The following is a 13377-nucleotide window of genomic DNA, read 5'->3' on the forward strand; positions in this document are numbered from 1 at the left end:
AAATTACATGTTAATGCATGTGTACAGGAGGCCTGAGTGTTCTCTTATGCCCATGCTGTCTGATAGATGCATGTGGACGGTTGCATGAGCAACGGAAAGTGCAACGGAAAGATGAATGACTTCATCACACTTTCTAAGCTATTAAATGCTCTTTCTGTTCTTGGTTTTTGCTCAGAGAGCTCTCAGAAGCTACTTTTGATATTCACAACTGACAGTTGTTTCACATAAATCATTTTGATCAATCTTTGACAGTGTCAGAACATTTTTACCAAATAGCAAGAACAGCATAAAAGGCCGACTTGAATATGCTTAAATTCATTGGTGGAGTTCTAGAAGAATGGAGTGATGTGACCCAACTGGAAATTTTAGGACCCATGGATCAACAGTATGTCTGCATGATCCAACATAGGCAAGGCTTAAAAGCAGATAAACACCATTCCCATGGTCAAACATTGAAGTGGACTAGTCTTGTTAGGGGGTGTTTTACTGTTGCAGGAAGTGTAAATCTTGACTATATGAAGTAAATCATGGTTTCTTTAAAGTATCAGGCCATTTTGGTAAAGATTTGGTGCAGAGACTGAAGCTTGGTGATCAACAGCCGTCCCAAAGTATACATCCAAATGTACTGAAGCTTATTCAGGGAGCGGTCGTAGAATGTTCTTGAGTGGCCTGTTCAAACTTCAAATTTGAATCTCATTAAAATATTTGGTGGAATTTGAACAAAGCATGGTAACGTGAAAACTAAAGATTATCAGTGATCTGGAAGCTTTTTCAAGCGATGAATGATCCAAGACTGCAGTAGAGAGGTGACAGAAGCTTCTAAGCACTTAGAAGTAGCGTTTAGTGGAGGTTATACAGAATAAAATATTCTGCACCAAATTTGACTTTTCGGGGTTGAATAGTTTTGCACAAGAATGTTTAGAGCCAATTTGATATTTATTTATTTATTTTTTTTATCAATTTTACATTCTCAGAATCACTCAAATGGCCGCTAATAAACTCTCTATAATAGTTTATTGATGTCTTTGTTAAATTGTTTTCATGAAATTGATATTTTTTTTTTTAATCAATTTTACATTCTCAGAATCACTCAAATGGCCGCTAATAAACTCTCTATAATAGTTTATTGATGTCTTTGTTAAATTGTTTTCATGAAATTGTGTTCGCTGCAGCAAAAAGTCTTGCAGGTCAAAGGGATTGAATAATTTTGATCACAGCTGTATATGTAAAAAATCATTAGAGTCAGTTTGCCACGCCTAGTTGTGATGTAAGGAATTTTTCGAAGGCCCTCAGCAGAAACTCTACTCTAGCCTTTGTTCACGTTTTTCCAGGGTAAGAAAACTAGAAAACTGGTTTAACATATGAAGTAAGATGGAGCCAAAATATTAGCAATGGAAATCTGTCTCCAAATCCTTGAAATAGCATCTGATAGCACATATGAGAAGCTATTCACCTCTATAAACTGAGACCAAAAATGCCTTAAAGCAAACTCTGCAATGAGAAAAGCACAATATGCATTGCAGGACTTATCATCAGCACTGGCCCTTCAGTGTGACTCATGTCATGATGTATCAGGAGAACATATTCCTCATGCACGAGTATATTTATACCCTGTTAATCAGACAGGAGATGATCTTATGTGCACTTTGGTGATCCGACAGAGCAAAAATGTATAAAACTGCATGCTAACACAATGGCAGGAACATAAGGAACTTTAAAATGAATGGAGATAACGGGTTTGTTGTGCAACTGGCAATTAATTGTCAGGTGTGGATAGCGGGTAGCTGAATACCAGCAGGATAAATCATTGGCCTGGAGGCGGATAAGTACTAAAATAGAATTTCAAATTCCATAGAATTCCAACCCATTTATGTTTTTATCAGTAAAGCGATAAAGAATTTAAAAGGTGCACCTTTAAAGCAGTCATTCACCTTGCAGCGCTTGCGCTTAGGAGTGTGTGATAAAAAGCTTATTGAGTAATTCATACTAATGCACCGAGGCCTCACTCATCACAATGGCCATATTGAGGATGTGTAAATTCAATTTATAAAGCGCAATCCTGTTTCAAAGAAAGCTGCAGCCACCCATTGGGCTAAATCCACATTCACACACATGCACACACTATTGTGAATAAATCATCCTGGGCATTGCGGATGGAGGACGGCACGCTTCCTTTCATTATGTGGCCACCCCAAGTGACACCATGCCACCTCAATCTTTTATTTTTTCACTCTAATCTCTCCACCTCCTCTCTGGCCCGACTCAGATACGTAACGGGTCCTCAGGAGAGACTGTCAGCCTGCCTGAGCAAACAGCATCTCACTCAGAGAAGCCCACCACCTGTTTTTCCCTTAAAAAAAATCCATGCAGGAGGAGTGGAGGACGGATACTGCAGAGTGCTACAGGGAAGATCTCACCTCTCATGTATCCCAGGATCGGACTGAAACGGCATGCACCAGGGCCTCGATGCTTCCCAAACTCTGAAGAAAATACATTTTTGGATGCGAGTGTCAGAATTCCATTACTTATTTGCAGAGCAGCTGGTGTTCTGTGGAAGATCCAAAAATGAAGGGGTTTGGATTTGATGAAAAATTCTGCTTAATTTAATTAATTTCATAGATTTTGTGATAAAGACTTTCCCAACCATGCAAATAAAGTACAAATTAAGAGAAACATAATATGCTATTTTTTTTTAATTTATTTATTCATTCATTTAATTAATTCATAATTAAATAAATAGTTTGTTAGTTAGTTAGTTCGTTAGTTTGTTCGTTCGTTCGTTCGTTTTAATTTATATATATATATATATATAATACATTCATATGAATGAATGAATAAATAAATAAATACATGCATACATAAATACATAACAAAGAGTTTTTTTTATTATTATTTGAATATGTTTTAAAATATAATTTATTCCTGTGATGTCAAAGCTGAATTTTCAGCATCATTAAATATAAAATATTAAACCATCTGTCTGTGTGTCAGTGGCATTTTGGGGAGGAATTGAAAACCCAGTGATTCAAATAAAATCTGGTCTGATGCTTGTCAGTACAGCACCAGCTCCCAACACTGGTGATTTGGCTGGCAGCTGAATGAAACGAGGGCGTTCAGGAGCACTAAGTAATTGCAGAGGAGGGGGGCATTGACTAGGATAATAGGGCAAAAATAATGCCCCCCAGCCCCTAAAGCTATCAGTCGCCCGTGGTAGGCCTCATTGAGCGGGCCCAGCGTGCGGGGGCGAATATTTCAAGGGCTGATCGGTAAAGGCCTTCGATTAGTAGCGCCTCTTTAATATCAATTATCGGTTGATATTGGTCAGGGGTCAAAGCATGATGAAAGACCCACCAGGGTCACCATAAAACACAATGAGGAGTAATATTTCTCATTTTTAACCCACTTATCAAGGGTTCCCCACCCGTCATCTAATCGATTGCCTAACCAGCGCCGCCCATCCCCGACAAACAAACAGTCACACGTTTCTCCTTTTACGGCTCAGTGCTCGCTGAAGCGTAGCCTCCTCTCCTCCTGCCTCTGTCAGCACACTTTCAACCTGTCTGCACATGTGAGTGACATTAAATGGGTCTCGCGCGGTGGCTTTGGAGATGCCAGCCGGACCGTAGACAGTCATTTCCATTCCCTGTAGTTTTCCTCATCTTCTCACCTCACGGTAATTTACCTCATTTGCATTTTGCCACAACCAAACATCCCAATCGTCTCGCCGAATGACACGCTCGCCGCGCGTTCGCTTCTACTCCGCAGCCGTGTCCTGTCTAACAAGAATATATAGTTCCATTAAGCCCTAGCTGATGAAAATTATTATTTAATCATATTATTAAGCCGCTTTAATTGAAACGGTGTGATAAATGGTTGAGAGGGCCCTGCGAGCGGAGAGGGTTAATTGGGAGCTCGTGTGGCGTGGTTCACCTTGACTGCTTTCTGTCGGATGAAGACGATCAGGTGCCAAGCTCTAACCCTAACCTAAAACCCTCAAATACTCTTGTCCAGCACATCCTTAAAGAGATACTGGATATTCAAACAAGAAGCCCTGTGTATTTCAGCAGATTTTAAAAGTTCATCATCAGAGTTATTTATTTTATTTTATTTTTCCTTCAGGCGATTCATGAAAAGGGTTCATTATGAGTCACAGTGCAAAGAACATGAGGCAGATTTTAAAGATTTCCAGGAGCATTGAACAGCCTTTGTCAAAAGCATTTGATGCATGTGTCCAAAGTTTAGGGTGGTTGCCGGGGCATTGCTTTGTGGTTGCTTAGTTGTTCTAAGTTGTTGTTATGGTGGTTGCAAACCCTTTATGATATTCTAGTAACTAGATATGATTCGGATTCCTCTTTTAGTGTAAGTTTACAGGATTATACATATACATATACATATACATATACATATACATATACATATAAAGAGACCACTTGAAAATTCTCAGTTTCTTGGGATTTACTGGATTTACCAGGTATGGGTTTGAGTAATATTAATATTTGTTTTATTCTATAAAGGTCTGATAACATGATAAAATTTCTTCCATATATATATATATATATATATATATAGTCATTTATTGTCATTGTCATTTAGATTTTTTTTTTTTTTTTGCAGAAAATGTCAAATGGTCAAAAAAACAAATGTTTTCATTTGCTGTGATTGAAAATTAGGGTTATTCCACCAAATATTGATTTCTGGACTCTTCTGAAGTTAAAACATTGGTATTGTGTTGTCTAAAAATAAATGTAAACATGTCTGAAAACATGGCAACTTTTCAAACTTTTTTGTTATTTTGACCAATAGTCATTTCATTCTCTAAATGACAACATTTTCTTTAAAATTTGAAAGAAATGTTATCATGTTATCAGACCTTTATAGAATAAAACAAATATTAACATTTTACTCAAACCCATACCTGGTAAATCCAGTAAATCCCGAGAAACTGAGATTTTTTAAGTGGTCTCTTATGTATATGCATAGTAGTTTACATAATAAAACAAAAATTTAATTTTACTCACTATAAATCATAAATCCAGAGAATCTGAGAATTTTCAAACGGTCTCTTTTTTTTTTTTTCCATAGCTATATATATATAAGGGGTATATATATAATATGTATATAAATCAGTCGGTTCCAATGTTGACTGGTTCCCAAACGTTCATCAAAATATCTTCTTTTGTGTTCATCTGAAATCATACAGGTTTTGAATGACATGAGGGTGAGTAAATGATGACAATTTTTATTTTTTGACAAAATATCCTTTTAAGTATAAGTCATAGTAGTAGTTATGCACCCTAGCGGGCACCAGTAATGAACAAACGAACGAAAGTCAGATTACTAACAAATAGCCGTGAAGCACATTTATATTGGCTTCATGGTTTTATGTAAAAAGGAAGTGATTGAGGTAATGGCCGTTCATACAATACATCAGGCTTGACATAACTAGTGGTCTTCTTTCTTCTCCTGCTTCCTGATTGGCTCCTGTAGCAATCTATTGATCCAATGGGAACTACTTATCATAATTCTCTGGATGGATTTCCAACTGAAACTTCCATTAAAGGGGAAATGCAAAACATGTCCGCTTCAGTGTTTGTGTCAGTGTAGTTGATGTGATGCCCTTCGCAGCCCAACACAAATAATTTGTATTGTAGGAAAGTGGAAAAATAAAGAAACCATCTTGGGGCACTTTGAAACTGATTAGGAGTAGCGCTTGAGGACGAGATTAGACTTTTGTGTTGCGAGATAAATCTTTGTGTTGATAAGTATTTCTTCTCTTTTTTTTCTTTTTTTCCACCCTTGTTTTCTAGGTGATGTTGAATTAGCATTAGAGGCACAGACAGGCTTCCCGTCCTCTTTGTTGTCTGCCATTCCTCTTTGACTCTCATCGCCCGTGTGGATATCCCATTGTGTGATTCTGTCTTTAATGATAAGTCACATTAAATAAGGATAAGCACTTTTCAAGTGAATGACTAAGCCAGGGTCATCCTCCCCAAACAGGAACCACCTTTGCTCCTGTAGAGCTTAATGAATACACTAATCCTGATAACTATCAGAAACGGGAGGCCAAGAAACGTCTTTTTTGGTGTTATCAAGGGGTTGGATGAAAGAAATAGCGAGTGACCGGGAAGAACTGAAGAGAACCTTTCATGAATAATGAAATGAGAGGAGGAGAGGGGGCAATCTTTCATTCACCGTTCCTTATTACACAGATAAAGTGCCTTTTGAGGTGCATTCTAATGCACCAATCTAATGCAAAACAAGAATGGAGTAAGAGGGATAATCGCCAGCTCTTCTTTTCATTTTCCGGTGGAAGGACAAGCACTGAGTCCCTTTGTTCTCTGGAATGGCGGGATGCGGTTAAAGAAAACTGTCTCTAATTTTAAGGATATGTTTAATAGACTGTGGGGGATAGCTGTCATGTCAGGAGAGCATCCCTGCATGCAGTTTAGCAGCGGGGAAGTCACTGTATTGTGCTTGTTCTACACAGCAAGGAATCTCATGTGTTGAAGTTGGCATCGTTAGACACGGAGCCGAGGGCGGGTGGTTCAGGTTACGTGTTTGGAATCAGCCTTCTGACTATGAATAGAACAATGACTGGAGAGAGAGAGAGACATGAGCAAGGGAGGATCGTTTGGTTTTATGTGCACATATGTGGTGTAACGGTTTTTGGGTGTATTTTATGCTTATGGAAGCACAAAAGTGGACCATGGAAATGGTTCACACCAAGAACGAGAACTAAACAAATAACTATATCATCGTCCACACCAACGGAGTGTTTTGACACAGTTTTGGCGTCTGCCGCTTTAAATCCTCAAGCTCTTTAAAGTCAAGTGCATTCTGATTGCTTGTCAATTTTATTTTTCATGTGCAATAAAAAAGTGATTGCAGTTGCTTTGTGTCACTATCAGTATAGGTCTGTTGTGGACTTACCCATTCTTGTAGTCAGTGTAGCACCATATTTATTTTTGACAGGAGTGAAATTGAGGCTGTGAGGGACTGAAGTGCAGTGCGTTCGATGGATTGTACCATTGCTTAACAACATACCGGTTGATCAGCTGACAAAACATCTTTCTGAAAAAAAATAAAACTTTTAGTAATCAAAAAATGCATTCAACAGTTTTGTGATTTGTGACAATGACATGGACCATTGTGTGCCATTGTAAAGACTGTAAGTCTGTCCCTTGCAGCCTCATTTTCATCCATATTAAATTCAATATGGCATCTGACCTGGTTAAAGTCTATTAGAATGATTATTAATGGGTTTATGGTTCAGTCAAGTTATCATCTTTGGGCCATAAGTCTGTTCTTATCAAATACTGATTATAAATCTACCCCTATTTTATTTAATACTGTAAAGTATGGACCCTTTTCATGTTTCTGGGGTTTAAAAAGTGTGTACGTTTGCTTAGACCCTGATGTGGTGCCAAGATCTTTTCCATGTCAAAGACTGTCTTTATAAAGCTGAAAGTTGCCGTGGATTTTAGCATACACAGACTTTAAGATCAAATCTGTGCAACACACATTTTATAAATGAGACCCATGGTACCTTTAGTTTATAAGAGAGAATGGATTGTTTACTGTGACATCTAGAAATAGCTAGGGAGAAATTAACATAATTTTGACCTCAGCGAGAAAAAAAGCATTCAAAGCATTTGTTATGGCTTAATATTTTGTATTGAATGCAAAAAAAAAAAAAAACTGCATTTGATAATTATGGTTTATATTGTGCTCAGTGTGCATCATTTTACCCTTAACAACAGAAAGAAGATGAAAGCACACTTTCTCATTTCCATTCGGCGCATAGTGAGTAAACAGGGTCATGGCAATGAACTGCGCTTCTTCAAGGTACGACATATACGTTGTTTTCCTCCTCAAAATACTTTTATGAAAGCAAAGGCACAATGCATGTTGCATTTTAATAGCTGAACTTTTGTCAGAATTAAATTTAATGCAAGAATAGTATCTGAAGCGTCCTTGCTGTGTTCACAGCCCTTATTTCAATAATACTGTGTCGCCACTGTCATTTTAAAATAATGAAAACCAATGAGTGCAGGACTGGACGCATCCAGCAATTACACACCATATAATCAGAGAAACAAAGCAAGAGTGACTTTGTTGTTGTTTCAACAAATAAAGTCATAATTAATTATGGACAACATTAATCCAGATTTTGGAAGGAACAATGCCACTACAGTTCAAGGAAAGAGGGCTGGAAACAGGCTGTTCATAAGGTTCGACTGAAAACACCTGTCCACAATTAACACCCTGAAACTATAAATATCCATTTGTCTGCAGCTTTTGAGGTTTACTGGGTTTTGAAGTAGCAAAACGTATAAACTGCATTTTTATAAACTTTTAGGTCAAACTGAAAATAAATATTAATAATAATATTTATTTATTTATTCATTCATTCATACAACAGCTGATAATAATATTACAACTGTCTATTTTTTTTTTTTCTCTTTACCTTTTGCACAATCTAAAAAAAAAAATCTCTTTTGTATGAGCCACAGATCTTAACTTTGATATATTTCGTCATCTCCCAATGATCAGTTATTCAAAGCAACGATTAATCCAGTCAAACTAAGCACCGGCGGGTTTCATTGACCCAGAGTGGAGATGCAATATCTCATAAAAACAACTCTGTACTGTTACGATAACCATCCAAACAAGCTGCTTTACCGGTGTTGTATCAATAGATTCGAGCTTAGAGCTCATTTATCAGTTTGTGAGCTGCCTTCAGGTTAAAGAACAGAGAAACCGCAGACTGGAGGAGAGGAAAGAAGAGATATCATTAATTGGGAGTGCTGCTGTTCTTTTGACTACAGAAATTGAAGGGAGCGTATGCTTTGTTTTTGCATACATTGATTTTTTATTTTTTTTTTTGCCTTCATTTCACTCTCTCCTGGACAAACAAACACATTCACTTTTTTTTTTTTTTGTTCTCCTGGAGCGGTTATATTTTATTTTCAGAGGCTGAGAGGGGAGCCTGAGCCCTGACAGCTGTCATCTAATTAATCACAACAATCAATGGATGCTACTTGGCTGAATGTGTGCTGTGAGCTACTGTGTACATGCCAACACCTGTTACCCAACAATTCATTATGGAATACTAGCTGAACACTATGTACTGAATACTGCCTACTATTCCAGAATTCCCAGTATTAAAAATACTGTCAACAATGCATTATGTAACAATAAAAACAGTAAAATATAGCATGCTACAATGTGTTCATATGATCTCATTATCTGCTTGTTCAATTTGGTTAGAAAGTACAATTAAAAAAAAAAAGAAAAGAAAAATAAACTAAATTGATTAGAAGTATGGAAGCTTGTTTCCACAATGAGATAAAGTAATTGCAGTTTTTATCACAATTCTGTAAAGAAAAAAAAAAGTCTCACAATTTCTACAAAAATATGAAACAGCACATATGTTTTCAACATATTAGTCAGAAATGTTTCTTGAGCAGCAAATCAGCGTATTAGAATGATTTCTGAAGATCATGTGACACTGAAGACTGGAGTAATGATGCTGAAAATACAGCTGTGCATCACAGAAATCAATTACAGTTTAAAATATTATTTCAAATGATAATATTTCAGAATATTACTGTTTTTATGTATTTTTGATCAAATAAATGCAACCTTAGTGAGCAGAAGAGTCTTACCAACCCCAAACCTCTAAACAGTAATGCATATATAGGACATCATGTATTCTATGTCACAGAGAATATGTACACAATATGTAAAATAAACTGCAGAAATAGCATGAGTACAGTTGTTTGGATGTATGATGTTATGTGTGTTCATGTTTGTATCATATATGTGCGTGTTTCTCATTGAGTCCATCAGTGGAGATAAACACTTCCACCTGTATTTTGAATAACATTATTTCAGGGATGCATGCTTGAGGTGAATATGTTGCAGCACTCTGCATTTGTTGCAATGTCATGTGTGTTCATGTTTGTATCATATATGTGCGTGTTTCTCATTGAGTCCATCAGTGGAGATAAACACTTCCACCTGGATTTTGAATAACATTATTTCAGGGATGCATGCTTGAGGTGAATATGTTGCAGCACTCTGCATTTGTTGCTATGGTGATGTGTTTGATGTGATTTCGCTTGTTTCATCTGAACATCTCTCAAGGTGAGAAGTCAATATATCATCTCAGTGACACGTCAGAATTAAACAGCATCTGGTCACTAGCCAACAACAAGACTGGACTAAACTAGGATTAAACCTACTAAATTCATTACAGAGCTGGAATCTGAGGGCTAGACATCACCACTGCAGGTTATCTGTTGTGTTTCGGTGAAACTCACATGTGGTGTGAGGCTGTGATGTGTTGAAGTCTTGGAGCATCTCACCCATGCTCTGGGTGAATGCCAACTTTATAATTGGTCTTGTTGCGAATTCCCACTGCTCAGAGCAGACTCGTTTGGCCAGGTGGCCATGCTGAAATATAATGTTTAATGAATAGCCAGATGTTTGATGGAAGTGTGTGTGTGTTTATGCATAGCTCTGCAGGACAGAAGAAAAAAATAATAACTAGATTTTTACATTTTACAGTGGTTCCTGCCTGTGCATTCCTCATTTCTGTAGCTCAAGTAGAGCATGATGCCAGCAATGCAGATATGGAGTTCAAGTCCCCGTGAAAACATACTGAAAAATGTATATTCGCATCTTACAGTTTACTGGATAAATGGACTTGGCACGGCTTGCAATGCAGTTGCTATGAAAAAAAAAATGCTGGTGGAAAAGTGCTTGGAGCATAATATTTCAATATCATGAGTTTTTGAGTTGTACCTGGCATAGTTAATATTCAAATAACCTTTGTCTGGCTATATGAATATTTCAATAACCGCTGCTTAACTGCAGGTAGACCTTTGTATCGAGGATAGCCAACTGACTTGCTCAGACGTATGACCATGTGTCTAGTTTCATTGCAGCCAAAGTATGACAAGTACTACTTGTCTTCGCACATACATTTAAATGTAAGCTTTTTATTGTTTTAAAACCATTATAAGAGGAAGTGGAAAGTGTGTTGTGATTGTGGGTTGATTTTCTTAGAGCAGAAGTTGACAATAGACTCTCTGTCTGTGGTTCTGCTCTGGAGAAACACTCATAAGTGATTGTAACCTACTGTAGGTCTGAGGTCTGGTTTCTGGTCACATTACATTACACTTGCTCATGAGCGGTCGTCTAAAGCAGAACCACAGACAGGAAAACAACCTGTTGTCTACTGATATTCCAGTAAAATCAACCCAAAGCCCACTTTCCTCTGGTTTCTGGTCACATTAGAGACAATTGTGTCTTGTGTATGTTTTTTTTATGTATGAGACACTGCACATGAGTCAACCACAAGACAAACAGGCCACATCTTTATATATCTTCATTTCTTGGCTTTTTTTGCTGTCTGGTATGGAACCCCGTTTCCGCCACTGAATAAAAATGAAAAAGGTAAATGCAACTTTTTATCTGACAATTTTTTTTTTTTTTTCAGAATTGCAAGAGTTTATATTTTAGTTTATATAACTTTATTTCTCATAATTGCAAGTGTATATCACAATTCTGACTTTATAACTCTCAATTGCGACTTTATATCACAGTTCTGAGAAAAGAAGTCAGAATTGTGAGATAAAAAGTCACAATTACCTTTTTTATTTTTTTATTCAGTGACGGAAACAGGCTTCCATAGTCTGGGACACATGCGGGGGTTTTGTTTCACAGAGACATATTCTCTGTCATGCTGTAAAAGGATTTGTTTTTGTGGCTCATTTGCTTCCCTGCTATCTTGAAAGGGTAATTTTAGATGGGGAAAGTCTGGAACAGGATGAGTTGCCAATTGAGTTTGGCTGGAATCAAATTATGACTTGGACACTTTGGCTAATTGCAAATTACAAAACCTGCAGCATGTGTAGAGAGCTCAAGTGGGACTTGAGTCCTTCTACCATTTTTTATTCACCATTAGTTCAAAAGAACAAGCCAAGAAATCTCATGAATGATTGGCATCTCCCAATGCAACAAGATGCGTGCATTAAATCCAGACATGGATGCCTGTGAAGTGACTTGTAAAACGTATTTCCTTTTAGGATTGTGCTGTTATGCAGACTGGAAATGTATAATTATTCAGATAAGAATATCTACAGAACTAGACAAACATAACAATGTCATTGTCTTGACTGAGTGAAGTGAATACCAAAGAGAGCACTATACCTAAATAAGAAACATGTTTCCAAGGTAACATTGAACCCGTTTCCTTGCATTCTGAAGTAACCACGAGAATCATATTCATCTCAGGTGCATTAAGCAGATCTCTTTTCTTACAGCTGAGCAGACATTGTAACACTTATTAAAATGGCAGGAAACCTAAAATAATTCACACATAAATTAAGATTGTGTCATTTCTGAAGAATCTAGATGCAACTTTTTTTTCACACAATGACAGTTCATTCACTGCTGACAAGCTCCAAAAAAAATCAAGAAAAGCACCATTAAACTATAGCTCTTTATAACTCTTTTAAAGCCATATGATTGATTTTTGCAAGGAACTTTCGCACTTTAAGTAATTTCATGTCAAATCTAGAGCAACACAATTTTTGAATGTAACCACAAGCACAAATTTAGATTCCAGCAAGCTTGTGCAAAACTCAGATTTGAAGAATTGCTTCCCTTTCTCAAAATGTTAGCTCAAAAACATTAATTACACATCGTTCTTGGATCTTTTTTTTTTTTCAGAAACATTTTAGTTGGATGTTCATCTATCATTGGTTAAATGTTACTACTTATTTCAGAATGTTCAGAGAAAATTTAAAAGTAATGTTCCCATACACTGTAAAAAATGCTGGGTTGTTTCAACCCAACTTTCGGTCAAATATGGACTAACCCAGCTGTTGGGTTAAATTTTTTAATTACATTTTTAACCCACAAGTTAAGTTATTCCAAGTTAGTCCATATTTGACCTGAAGTTGGGTTGAAACAATCCAGCATTTTTTTAGAGTGTAATGTTTACAAAATGATAAAATGGAATGTTTTCCTACCGTTTGCATAACCAAGAAAAAAAAAAAACTTTTTAAAACACTTAAAAAACTGGATGTTTTGAACATTCAGAAAACATTCAGAAATAACGATTTCATAACTGAAATCACAAAACATTCATATTTTTGTTAGTTGGGCACAAGGTTTGTCAAGCTAACATTCAAAGTTATGCGAGAGAAGCACGTTGTGACCCCATAGACCACACTCAGTGTGCCAGGGGTGTTTGGATGAGAAAATCCTTGAACAAAAGAAGGAATGTCACACTTCAGGAAGATGAGAAAGGCAAAGAAAGAAGTTTAACAACACTGTTAAAAAACACAAGCAAGTCGGCGCCGA

Source organism: Sinocyclocheilus anshuiensis, unplaced genomic scaffold (genome assembly GCF_001515605.1).
Source record: "Sinocyclocheilus anshuiensis isolate Anshui unplaced genomic scaffold, SAMN03320099.WGS_v1.1 scaffold631, whole genome shotgun sequence".
NCBI classification, from domain to species: domain Eukaryota; kingdom Metazoa; phylum Chordata; class Actinopteri; order Cypriniformes; family Cyprinidae; genus Sinocyclocheilus; species Sinocyclocheilus anshuiensis.